This window comes from Varanus komodoensis, unplaced genomic scaffold (assembly GCF_004798865.1).
Source record: "Varanus komodoensis strain SLA01 unplaced genomic scaffold, ASM479886v1 scaffold14_1, whole genome shotgun sequence".
Lineage (NCBI taxonomy): Eukaryota > Metazoa > Chordata > Lepidosauria > Squamata > Varanidae > Varanus > Varanus komodoensis.
The window spans coordinates 18,040,455-18,053,464 of record NW_025335438.1 but is presented as its reverse complement, the minus strand read 5'-3'; positions in this window follow the sequence as shown (position 1 = coordinate 18,053,464).

Genomic DNA, 13,010 nt, shown 5'->3' with positions numbered 1-13,010 from the left:
TCTCTCTCTCTCTCTCTCTCTCTCTCTCTCTCTCTCTCTCTCTCTCTATATATATATATATATATATATTCAAAAGTTAGTATGAATAGGACTTCCTTCCAGGTAAGCATGTATATGATAGCAGGTTTAGTCCCATACATATCAGTGGCATACTTAGGAATTTTAAACCCTAACATGATTCATAAAGATTTTGTAATGTACTGTCTATTAGCAGTTACATTTAATAACCATTGGAAAAAAGGTTATCCAATGTATTTTTCAGCAGAATGTGGAAACTCACTATTATGGATCTGGAAGAAGGGATGACTTGCCCTATTGGTGGATCCTATTTTACAAGAGCTCCTGAAGGGGGAAAAATAATCAGTGGCCACCAGTCAGGCTGAACTTAGTCTGTTGAACTGGAGGATTCCTGAGCTTTTTTGAGCAGAAGGAACAACTTCAAAAATTATGAGGAAAATTGTGAAATCAGGGTTCTTCTTGAGAATGAGAAACATCTGAGATGAGGTATTTTTCCAGTGGTTAAAATATTAAATGTAATTCTTAATAGTACATTATCAAGTCTTTGTGCAAATATTAGTCCCTAGTGCAGCTTTTAACTGTTAACTGGAAAAACTAGGTTTTGTTAAACTTATAAAACATTTTGCTGACTATTGCATGCAATAAACTTTATTCTTGCAATTCATTTATCTTGGTTAATATTCTCTGAGTCTGAAATTGCATTGTTTTGTGACAGGAAAATGTGAGCCCAAGGAAATGAAAGATCATTTTTCTCTTACGTGTCTAATTGTTTTATGTTGGTCTCAGCAAATGCTGCTATATATTGAATTGTGAAAGACATGATCTGTCATGCTAGAAACAACAAGTCCAGAATGTGAGAAAGACAACAAATCACTATGCACTAGTAATACAAAGTCTAAATCAGTCAAAAAAGAAGGGTTATCACTTTTGCATCTTGCTCTTAACTATTTTTGTAATGCCCCATGTACCCACCCATTTCACTAAAATAATTAAGTACAACTTTCTGTCAATTTAAATATTGATTTCATCTTTAATTTATATTGTGTACAGGATGAATGTAAGATTCATTTAATATAAAGATACTGTTTAAAACATGTTAATTGTACTTATACTTTTTGCTTAGCTTTCTTTCCTAATTTATTGTTCTCTTTCATTTTAAAAGGGTTTTTATGTATTTCTGATAGAAAAAAGTCCCTGTTTTTAAAAGAAAGGATGAATTAGCTTGTGTCCTTTATGGATATGCTTCCTTGAATAGCCCTTTCTTGTCAAAAAAACTCTCCACTATTTTGGTTACCTAAAGATCAAAGTAATAATCTTGGTTGCATTTTGCTCAGCTGCCCCATTGTCTCAACTGTTCAGTCCTTTCTCCACCAAAGTCTGGAAAAAGCAGGGCAGACAGTGGTCTGGAGAACAGGGAACAAGCAAGCACAGACTTACTGTCCTTTTCCAGTTCTTGATACATGATAGATATCCTTAAAGGGCTGCTCTTCACAGTGCTGAGTGTCAGGTCTCTCAAAACACCAGCAACCAAACACATGTTAAAGACACAGTAAATACTATCATCACAACAGGATACAAGAAAAGACACTCCACAGGATCTATTGATCAGAGTTCTTAGTGAGCCCAAATTTGAATGGATTCAGATAATTCCAACATAAACCAGAAACAGGGACTTAAAGTCAAGTGCTTTATTTCAAGACAGGGCCCCAAGGCATGGGATTCAAGGCACACATTAATTCAGAGTTCAGGAAAAGTCCAAATGAGCAAGGCTCTAATACCACTGATGCTATATCCACAACCTATTTCATCTCTGTACCTGGGATAGGGAAACTGGAGTTCCTTGCTTGGCAATCTAGGCATACAGGAAACTGTCCTCTTAAGTCAAGAACTCATAACTAGATTATGTTCCCTCTTGCCTTTTCAGCCTTTTATGTTGTCTAGGAGACAGCCTTGGCCATGCCCCCTTCCGAACCAAATCTACATCTTGTTTGCTTATCAAAGAACGTTTCTTTTTTCTTTCTTTTTATAAAGTTTATTTATTTATTGTTCTGCTGTTACAGAGGAAGCTCCCAGTTGATAAACAAAGGAAAACATTTCACCTTACATATATTCATAAGCACAAATTCTAACAAAGCAGATTATAAACATATTCAAAGTCACATCTGTTAAATTGTTTCTAACAGTAAATAACTATGCTGAATCCTGAACATTGTCATTCTAATATGAAATAGACTCAATTTGTCTATTAAAGAGAATGCTGATCAGAACTATACGCTTAACACATCCAAACAAAAATATCAAAGGGAGCTCAACACCTATAATTTCCATGATGTCAGTCTTTACCATCCTGCAAAGATTTACTTCCTGGTGGTAGGACCCAAATTATTGGTATATATTTGTGGCCAGATACTCAACATTTACTCTCTACCCATCTATATATTTTACTAAACCTGAATAGTGTTAATTATAATCTAAAGGGTAATTTATACAAGTTCTCTTTATAATTCACCCAGAGTGTACACTTTGGATTGTATAACCTAATCCATTTCCTAACATTTTAAGTAATTTACCTTCATAAATCATTGCCCCCTTTGTTCAGGTAGATGTTCCTTATCATCTTAACTATGATTTCATAAAATTGATTTAAGAGATCCCTTATGTATACTATTTAATAGTATTGTTTCAAAGCTCTTACTCATATTTAGACATTAAAGTGTCTAATCTAGAAATAATGAAAAACATAGATTTGATTATGTTCTATTTCTCCAAGAATTCCTTGATAACTTCTGATGAGATATAAATAAACTTCCAAGCTCTATTAGATTATATTTCTCCTCAAAATTCATACCACCCCATACTGTTCGATTCTGAGGTTCTTTGTTATAATTAATTAAGACATGGAAGTCCTGGACTCAGTTTACTGTTATGTAATTTCCAGATTTTATATCAATTGCTAATATAGGAGTTTGAACTTACCACTTCTTTGTCTTTGCAAAACCAGAGTGATTTCTTAACAAGCAATAATTGTTACATTATATTGCTCTAACCTTGTTGCTTTATCTGATGTAAACCATGATTTTAATATAGACAACTGAGAAGCAATATAATACAGCAATTTAATACAGGGGAGAGCTAAACTCCCTGAACTGTGGATTGATGCAACACCTGAGCATTAACTCTAGCTCTTTTTCCTGCCTTCATAAAATCTGATAGTAATTTGTGCTTTGTACTAAGCAGTATTGCATTCACTTGCAATGGAATCTTCAAATATAGCAGAATTCTTGGCATTACATTAAATTTGACTATTTTCCCAGCCCAAGATATCTTGTAGCATTTACATTTTCCAAGATCAATATTAATTATTTGTAATAATGTATTATTAGTAGTAGTAGCATTATTACCCCTGCAATGTTTGAAATTAGGAGTAGGGATGTGTTAGGAATCTGTTTTGGGAGTGAGAAACCACTGAATTCCCTGGATTCAGTTCCCCAAATTCCAACCCATTTTGTAAGGCAGTGGAGCCAACTTCCAGGCAAGCACACCAAGTGTTTGCAAGGCTGTCCATCAAGAAGTGAACAAGTAAGACTCTCTGCATTCCATTTCCACAGATGTGACTTGCAGGCTTTGTTTGTGCTGCACATACTGTGGAGTAAGTTCCCAGCTGCACAACTGGGCTTCTGTGCCCATTCATGGAATTCCCCTTGGCTTAGCTCACTTCCTAAGTATGAAAAGTCTGGTGGACAGAAGAGGGCTGGATTCTGAGGCAGATTACCCAAACTTTGTTGTTTGTTTGTTTGATTGATTGATTTATATGCTGCCCCACTAGCCATAGGCTTTCTGAGCAGCTTACACCATGATAAAATCAATATACTTCATAATAAACAATGCAATATACAGCACAGCAAACTCACAATTACAAGAAACCAATAACAATAAATATCTGTAAATATACTACTATTTATGGATATTAAATAAAACAAGAATGATAAAACAAATAAATAAAATACATATTATACAAGGCTCCAAAAATAAAATGTAACCCAATTAAAATTGAATTAATATCAATATCTAGTATTTTAAAATCAGCAGTGTTTAATAGCATTTAATGGTCAGAGAGATTTGACAATGGGGCAGTATAGAAACATAATGAATAAAAAAGGATGTTATGCCTAGAATTGGCATTTAGGCTTGAATGTACTAATGAGACTTAGGTGGTAAACTAGTAGCTTAAAGCTTCTTAAATATTGGAACTATAAACTTTTGTTTTTCAAGTGTTATTTAGATTCAAGTGTTATTTAGATTCAGAATGAAGTTTATGTTATCTAAATGAAACCAGTGTGTCTCCTTTCTTAGGAATATTCCTTAGGAATCTTTTGTGCTGATGAGACAGTTTAAGACTGTGAGCCTGATTTGTGGGACACCTCCTTACACTGGAGATTATTTCGTTATGAGGCAATAAATGTCACAGGAAGTATAAATGTGCTCTGATGTTGTGGGAGCATCAACTCCTTTATCATAAGAAGTTCATGTTTCTGTCCCTGGAAACTGGCCAACTTGAGCAGACCTGAGCAAGAGACTTTAAAAGGCTCTCCTTTTCACTGAGAACCTGGAATTTTTAGCAGTAAGAAATGTTTAGAGTTTTTATTTTTTATTTTATTCTGGATATATTGATATTTAGGGTTTTATTGGTTTATAGGAAAAGTGAAGCATGGATTCAAATATTTCCTTAATTCCTACACTTACAAAATTAGAATTGAGCCTACTTGAACAGTTTTTGTTGTATGTTTTGTTTTTATTTCTAGGACAGTCAGTGCTCTGGTCAAGGCCAGGACAGTCTCAGGAATAACACAGAGAGAAGCCAATCCCATCCAGAGTTATTCACAGGATTTCCAGAGTAGTTAATATGAAAGCAGAGGCAAGATCGAAGTTGTCCAGAATTCAGTCCACAGGGCACACAGTAGCACATGTTCCATGCAGTCAGGTGTGTCTGGGAGAGTGTGCCAGGTGGGCCACTGAACGTCTAGGAATTTGTCAAGTCCAGCATAGCAGGTAAAGTACAAATTCCAAAATAAGCAATAGAAGATCATCAGCATAGAAAATAAGTTTATATTCTAATATATTATGCAAAAATCCATGAATATTAGGATTTTGTTGAATAGCAGACACCACGGTTTCAAACAGAAGTGTCAATGGTGAAAGAGGACATCCCTGCCTAGGATCTGAAGTAAATAAATTCCATTGGTCTTGACTCTGGCTTTAGAAGTTTTATGTACAATTTTAACCCATTTCTGAAATTCTGGAGGAAAGCTAACATTTCTCAATGTGGCAAAGATTCATTTCCAATAAATTTTATCAAAAGTCTTTTCTGTGTCCATAGAAATATTGGCAGCTGTGCCCATTCTGTCCTTATGTAATGCAGTTAGATCTGCAGCCAATCCAAGATTATCAACTCCTCCCTATTTGTAATGACCAGATTAGCATAGTAATAACTTGAATTCTGTCAGCCAAAATTGCAGTTGGTATGGGAAATTTAGCAGACAGTATTTTTCTGACTTGCATTTAACTTACATTTAAATGACTTTCTGACTTACAAATGACTTACATTTAAACATAGCTAATTTTATCCCCAATTCCCACTTGTGATTTGGGCTTCAGGTGAAGATGACAATTTAAGCGGTCCAGCTATTTCTTATGATTTCTTAATTTTCAGCTTTTAAAATACCATTAAGACAATTTAATTAAGACATTGATCTGCACTTTTTGTTTTATTTTTTGCTAGATTGTATGTTGTGCTATATACTGTTTTATTTTTGTAGGTGCTTGAAACTAGAAAGGAGTTATATATTCAGAATTGTTTTGTGGTTTTAGGCAGGTTCAGTCATGTCAGCTTTCTTGTTCTTGATCAAAGCCAAAATTAAATTGTCAGTTTAATTCAGGAGAACTAGGAAGCCCTTCATTTAAATCAGATGCAGGATTTGTTTTCTTCTTTACTATAACCCCAAAGCCCATCAAATGGAGCCAGGTATAAAATGGTGGCTTGGGAGACAGAACTAACTACTACTAACACCTTGAATCATACACTTAGATAACCTGAATGTATAAATACAAATCTACAGTTTTGGGGCAGTTAGGGCTTCTCTGCAATAATTTCTATGAAAATTTGGTACAAACCTCTTATTCAGTACCCTCTTTTCACAGAAGAATGAATGCGATGACAGAAAAGAGGCTTTCAAATGATTTGCAGAAAAGTAAGTGCAGCTATCTGTCAGACCATGTTACTTTTGGCAAAGGTGTTTGTTTCAAAATGAAGATTGCATTTTACAAATTGTATCAGCATTGGCAAATATGCATAAAAATTCATATCAACCTTGTTATACTTTTGCAGCATATGGGAATGAACAGACATACAAAGGTGATGGTTGAGCTAACTTGAATAATACTTTTTCTCCAAGCTTCTGTATAGTTGTATCTGCAGGATAAGCAAAATAGTAAATCTTTTGCTCCAGATTCTGCTTATATTTAAATATACTTTAAGTGGTAAATAATAAGTAAAAGTAAATCAGAAGACTGACAAACTCCACTGACAATTACTTTTTGCATAGTAGCACAATTATTTCATGGGTCAATACATTTCTAAATTTCACCTAAAACTGAATACAAGTGTCAATATATTGACCCTTAAAACTTGAAAAGAACATTACCAAGTATTTCACCTCAAAACATTTTCTTGCTAAGTTATTGGCTTTTTACGTTTTAATTTCCAAAATCTATGAAGCCATGCATAATGCCCAATGATTCATAGTCAAGATTAATTACATTATATCCTTCTAATTCAGGGGTCTCAAACTCAACTTACCTGGGGGCCGCTGGAAGTAGAGTCTGGGTGAGGCTGGGCCGCATCAAGTCTTCCACCACCGCGGTGGTGGTGGGCCGCTCATCCCACGGCCAGCCCGGGCACCGCCAGCGCTTTGAAGGCCGCAGGGCCCCTCCCCCGTGCCCCGCCCATCCCGGCAATTGGCCCGCGGGCCGCGAGTTTGAGACTCCTGTTCTAATCATTACTTCCATGATTAATATGTCCCCTTCTACATAAATAAAAACAAAACAATTTCAGAAGAATATTATAATATATCTATATTATATCTGAAGGGTTGGATAGTAACCAGTAAAGCAGTACTGGTTTATTTCAGTAAAGCAATCAACAAATATTGATTCTTCTATCCTTAAAATTTCCATTTTTCTCCATGGGTTTTTCTTTGTAGTTACACTGAAAATGTTTGTGACCAAAGGAGTCACTGTTCAGGAATATAAATGTTGAAAAACAGGACCATTTCATCACTACCCTACCACATCTGATGGTTAAATGATCAATAATGTAGGGCAAAATGCAATTCACAAGGCAACAGTCCTAAGCACATTAAGAGGTATTATTAGTATTGGGATGGAGACACATGGCTTACTTCTGTGCTGATCACCGTGCTTCCTGGTGTTCTTGAGGTGACAACAGAAAAAGGAGCTGTTATTACATTGAATTTATACCCTGCCTTCTTCTTCTTGCAAGGAACTGAAGGCAGCTTACAAGATTCTCACTCTTCCTATTTTATTTTCTCAACAGCAACCTTGTGACTCATTGACTCATTGACTCATAGAATGGTAGAGTTGGAAGGAGCCGTGAAGGCCATCTAGTCCAACTCCCTGCTTTGTGGGACACCAATTTACACAATGCCACTCAAATGGCTGTCCAGTTTCTTTTTGAATGTCTCTAGTGTGGGAGAGCCCACCACCTCTCTAGGCAGCTGGTTCCACTGTCGTATCGCTCTGACAGTGAGGAAGCTTTTCCTGATATCTAGCCCGAATCTGGGTTGTCACAGCTTGACTTGATTATTCTGTGTCCTACATTCTGGTATCAGCAAGAAGAGATCTTGACCTTCCTCTTTGTGATAGCCTTTGAAGTACTGAAAGAGGGATACTATGCCCCCTTCAGTCTTCTTTTCTCAAGGCTGGACATGCCCAGTTCTCTCAGTCTCTTCTCACAGAGCAGTTTTTCCAAACCCTGGATCATTTTTGTTGCCCTCCTCTGGACCCTTTCTAATTTTTCTGCATCCACCTGTGGGATAGTTTAGGATGAGAGCTTGTGACTGGCCCAGTGAGCTTCATAGTCAAATGAGTAGAAACCAGATCTCCCAAGTCCTACTCCAACAATCTAACTGCAGTACCACACTGGCTTTCAGGAAGAGCCTGAAGAAGAATACTGCAATTTACTTTTAAATTGTGATGTACTCTCATTACATTGTTTTTCTCCCCTCATCTCCTGTTATCTCCTGGCTCACCTACTTCCTACTTTTCAACCTTCTTTCCATGCTACATTTTGAATAGTGACATCACTTACTTCAAGTGTTTTCTTTCTTATCTCCCCTTTCATTTAGATTTCTTACTCTTATCATATACACCAGGCTGCTACAGTTTCTATTTATAAGAAGCATACACAATCAAATCTCTGTTCTTTGGTTGTACTTTTTTGACAGTAATTTTGCATCTGACCATCGGTCATTACTCCATTCACAGGTAATGGCAATTGTCATGTTTTCCTTTTGTAATTTCTTCCTGTCTACTTCTCAACCTCTAGTGTGACTCACTTTGGGACTGTGAATGGCTGATACTACTCTGTGTGTGTGTGTGTGTTAATACCTGTACAGCATCTAGCACAACACTAGGTACTTCACTGAAATAACAATAACAACTAATAATTTATTCACATCTTGGTAGGGATAAGAAGGTCCCATTCAAGCAGACCAAAGCCTTATGCAGTCCAGCACCTTGTTTCCCACAGGACTATGACTCTGTCTAGCACTAAATTGTTGGCAATGGCTGGCAACAACCCACCTGGATTTCAGGAAGGATCCTTTCTTAGTCCTAGTCAAGAAGTTTGGGACTATACCTGGGACCTTCTGCACACAAAGTATGTGTCAGAGACTGGTTTTCCTTCCACCTTTCTTCTTAACAGATTAGGACAAGAAGTTTCTGATGTTAAAGGTGGCAAGCTTGGCTGGTGTTGTGATAGAGAAAAAGAAGTATTGCAGAAGTCTAAGAAAAGTCACCAGTGAAGTTAGACTACAAGCTATTAGGAAAATACTGCTTAACACTAAGAGGTTCCAAATTGAATCCCTCCCTTCCGATTCCAACCAAAAGAAGTTAGTTGTACCCTCTGTGGTGGGGGAGAGGGGAGAGGGGAGGGCTGCTGGTGGGCTAGATGGCAGGAAATTTCTCATTGCCAGATTGGGCAGATCAGTGGATCTTGCAGAAGGGAACTCTGGTGGCCTGCCTAATTGTGGGAATGAGTGCTGTTATTCATTTCAGGAATCACTGGCTGCTGTTGCACTAAGTTCCATTCTTAGTACACCAGAGCTAGGAGAAGTACTTTGGATTCCTGACCATTAAGTGCAACTCCCTGTTTCAGGAATTTATGAGTAATGCACTGATACAGAGAAGTGATAAGAAAGAGAAAATATATATTTGAGAAGCTTTTCTGTGGAACAGAATTGGATATTTTCTTTCTCCTTTTTTAGTTGCAATCTACTCAACAATTTAATTGTAAAAGCTGTATACACATTTTATATTAATAAACTCAGTAAACAAAAGCCAAAAACCATTTGCTGCAAATAGCCTGACCATTCAGCAAGTCTGTGGTAAACAACCATAGCCAGTTTCTATTTATTTCTTAATATCCTTTCTAAATGGGAACATGTTTTGTAAAATAGAATAGGCAGGCATCTTCTCTGAATGAAACATACTCCGCAAAACCTGGCAATGCTATATTATGGTGCAATTAACTAGACAAAATGCTACTTTTGAGCATAGGAAAGTTATTTTAGAAATGCGTCATGGCTTGGAAAAATGCATTTCAAATTAGTTTGAAAGCATGCATTTGTTCAATGCATATCAGATATAAGCTTCACCATGTTCAATGGCACCCAGTAAATGCATTTATCATGACAGCCTAAGGTTTACTATTATATTTCGACTTCAGTTTCTAATAATTTTAGTAGAAGGAAAGGAAGCATTGAAATGTGGATAAAATAGAGCAAAAATATTTAGAGTATAACAAAATGTATCCCAGTTGGCTCCTGGTCTGTTCTCTGCAGTCACGTAAGAATTTCTTTTTGCTGGAAGATTTTGGTTTGTTTGTTTTATAATTTGCAGAGTTATCTTCTGTTTAATTTGTTTTTATGAAATGATGGAATTGTGGTGTTAAATTTAGGAATGTCTATGAGTTCTGTTTTCAAGATCTATAAGGCCAGTATATAATATATGCTCACAGTCAAGCAGGACAACTAGTACAGATTTTAAAAACCCTAAAACATACACATGTCCATACCATCCACTGAATACTCTGATGCTGGGGGAGATTTATAGGTGTGTTATGAGAATTAGAGAAGGAGCACTTGCAGAAACAGGACTGAGGCAATGAAAGGGATGAAATGTCCTCAGAGGCGCATTTTGCTCTAGCAAATGTTGAAGCAAAATGTGGTGTAACCTTCGGTAGCTGCTGGAGAGATCATTATCCACCCAGCTGGCATATTAGGGTAGCTTTATATTTTCTTTTTCTTTCTTTTAGTTTTTTGTTTGAAGAGAAGAGGAATACCCTCTGATGTGAAGGTTTCTTCAGTCTGAAGGCTGCTCAGTCTAAAACTACCTTAACATCCAAGAGCCAAGAATAGGATTGAGGTCACTTGTCAACAACACCTGGACAGCAAGCTGAAGGAGGAACACTGTGTACCTGGCATCATTATCTTTCACACTTTAGTGAGATGTGCTTTATTTGCATTTGAATTGTAACAATTTCTGAATTTGAAGATCTACATATACATTAGTATCTAAAATGTTATGCTGATCAGTGTATACTTTTGTACTCTTGTTTTGGTGCTTTGGTGTTGCTTGCCCCTCTTCTGGGAAATTTCCAAGTACCCCATCCCCACAACAAATGTTGATTCATATAATGAACATTTCACATGGACTCATTAATGAAAGTGCTTTCATAAAATACAAGAAGTTCTCTGATAAATCAGACCAAAGGCTTTTCTAGTGAGCCCAAATGTTGGCTAACATCACAGCATATAAATTGAAGTAATCAATCAATCAATCAATCTGGTTGCATCATGTTTCCCATAGGGGCCATCCAAATGCCTCTAGGAAGGCTGTAAGCTGAACATGACAGCAATAACACCCTTCCCCATCAACTGAGCTTCAGAGACCTGCATGCTCTGATCCTAAAGGTAACATATAGACATTGCCATTACTGTTCATTGTCTTCCTTTCCATGAATTTTTCACATTCCCTTTTGATGCCATCTGAGTAGACCTGTGTTATTGTTGCTGACATTTTTTCTGGGGAGAGGGAATTTGTGTTAGTGCACAATTGCACATTAGTGGAAATATGTTTTTGCAGATAGGAACAAAATTGTCATTCATCCTTTAAAAAAGCAAATTCCATTAATAGTGGACAGCAGAATGAACAATGCCTGAAAATCTGCAACACAGAGACAGGGCAAACTTAACAGCTTTTCCACCATAAACCTCCCCCTTCCCCCCATAGCTATTTGGCAGATGGGGTTGGGGTGATTCCATTGCAAAGCGGGCACATAAGGAGAGTACTCGTTACGCACTCATTTGCCAGCAGAATTTGTCTCCTTTCTGCCCATCAAACAGCTGCATGGTAGCCTGGCAAGAACCCAATTTTGTTGCTAAAGCAGAGCATGAAGGGAAGACTTGCCACCTTGTGTGACTTCTGTAGTGGGAAACAGAAGGCTGAGAGTGGTGTTTGAAGTGATAGGCAACCTCCATGGGCCATTTGTTGCCCACCCCTGTTGCATTTGTTGTCCAGATGGTATATTTTGAAGAAAATAATTTTCCTTTTCACAGGAAAATACAGATAACTCAGCTTAGTTTTTTAGACTTTAACTGTAATAGTAAAGTTCTAAAGGTCTACTTTAGGATTTATTGAATCCATGAGGTTAGCTTTTTTGAAGGATAGCAGCAGTCTTTGCCAATAAAAAGAGAGATGAACCAGAAATGACATTTTGTAGAGTTGAATTGAATCTTGAGGGCTCAGATGATGAGCCCTCTTCAAAAGAGTTTGGAATATAAAGTCGTCAGACTTTGCAAAGGGAAATGATTGAAGAATGCAAGCTCCATATAGCTAGACCTCAATGCAGGGGAGGGGGAACTAGTGTTTGTGTTTTGCTTTGTTTTGTTTCATTTTTTTCCTCTTCCTCTTTCCCTTCTTCTGTCCCTTTTTAATTTCTTCTTTATATAATAACATTTCTTGTTTTTCTGTCTTCAAGTGAAATTCTACATTAAAATCTTCATTTATACATCTCTGAAGTAAGTTCCCCTAGTGCAATGGGGCTTGTTCCAGTGGTGCAAACCTACAAATGTGTCATCAGAAGTAAGTCCCATGTAAGTGGATGAGGATTGTAGCCTTACATATTTATTTTTGCTGCCCCATGTTTGTATAGAAGGAAGGAAAAGATAAGTGAGGCTGTAGGTTATTCATGTTAAAAGAGTATTTCTAAAATTGTGCTTAGCATAGTTTTACTACTTTTTTCATTTCCAGATCTCTGTTGTAAACCAACAAATGAAGATGTAGGTGCATGCTTTTCCAATGATTTTTGTAGGCACTTCTGGAAGGAGGTTCTCCCAAGATTCCTTTTCCAACCATCACAACATTTCATTCTTTTTTGCATGTTTCTTTCTCACTTAGGAGTGCTGTTTGATCTAGCAGTTGAAAGAACCTTCAGCAACAATTTTCTTCCTCCCTTCATCTGTTCTAAGGATATATCTTTTGTCACAGGGGAATAGTGCAATGAAATGCTCATGAAATTGGCATTTTAAGGTTTGTTGACTTGTTATATTTGGACCTTAAAATGCTCTTTCATGGAAATGAACACTACCAGGTCATTGTTTAATGAACTTTGGAGTGATAGCTATCCCCCAGTC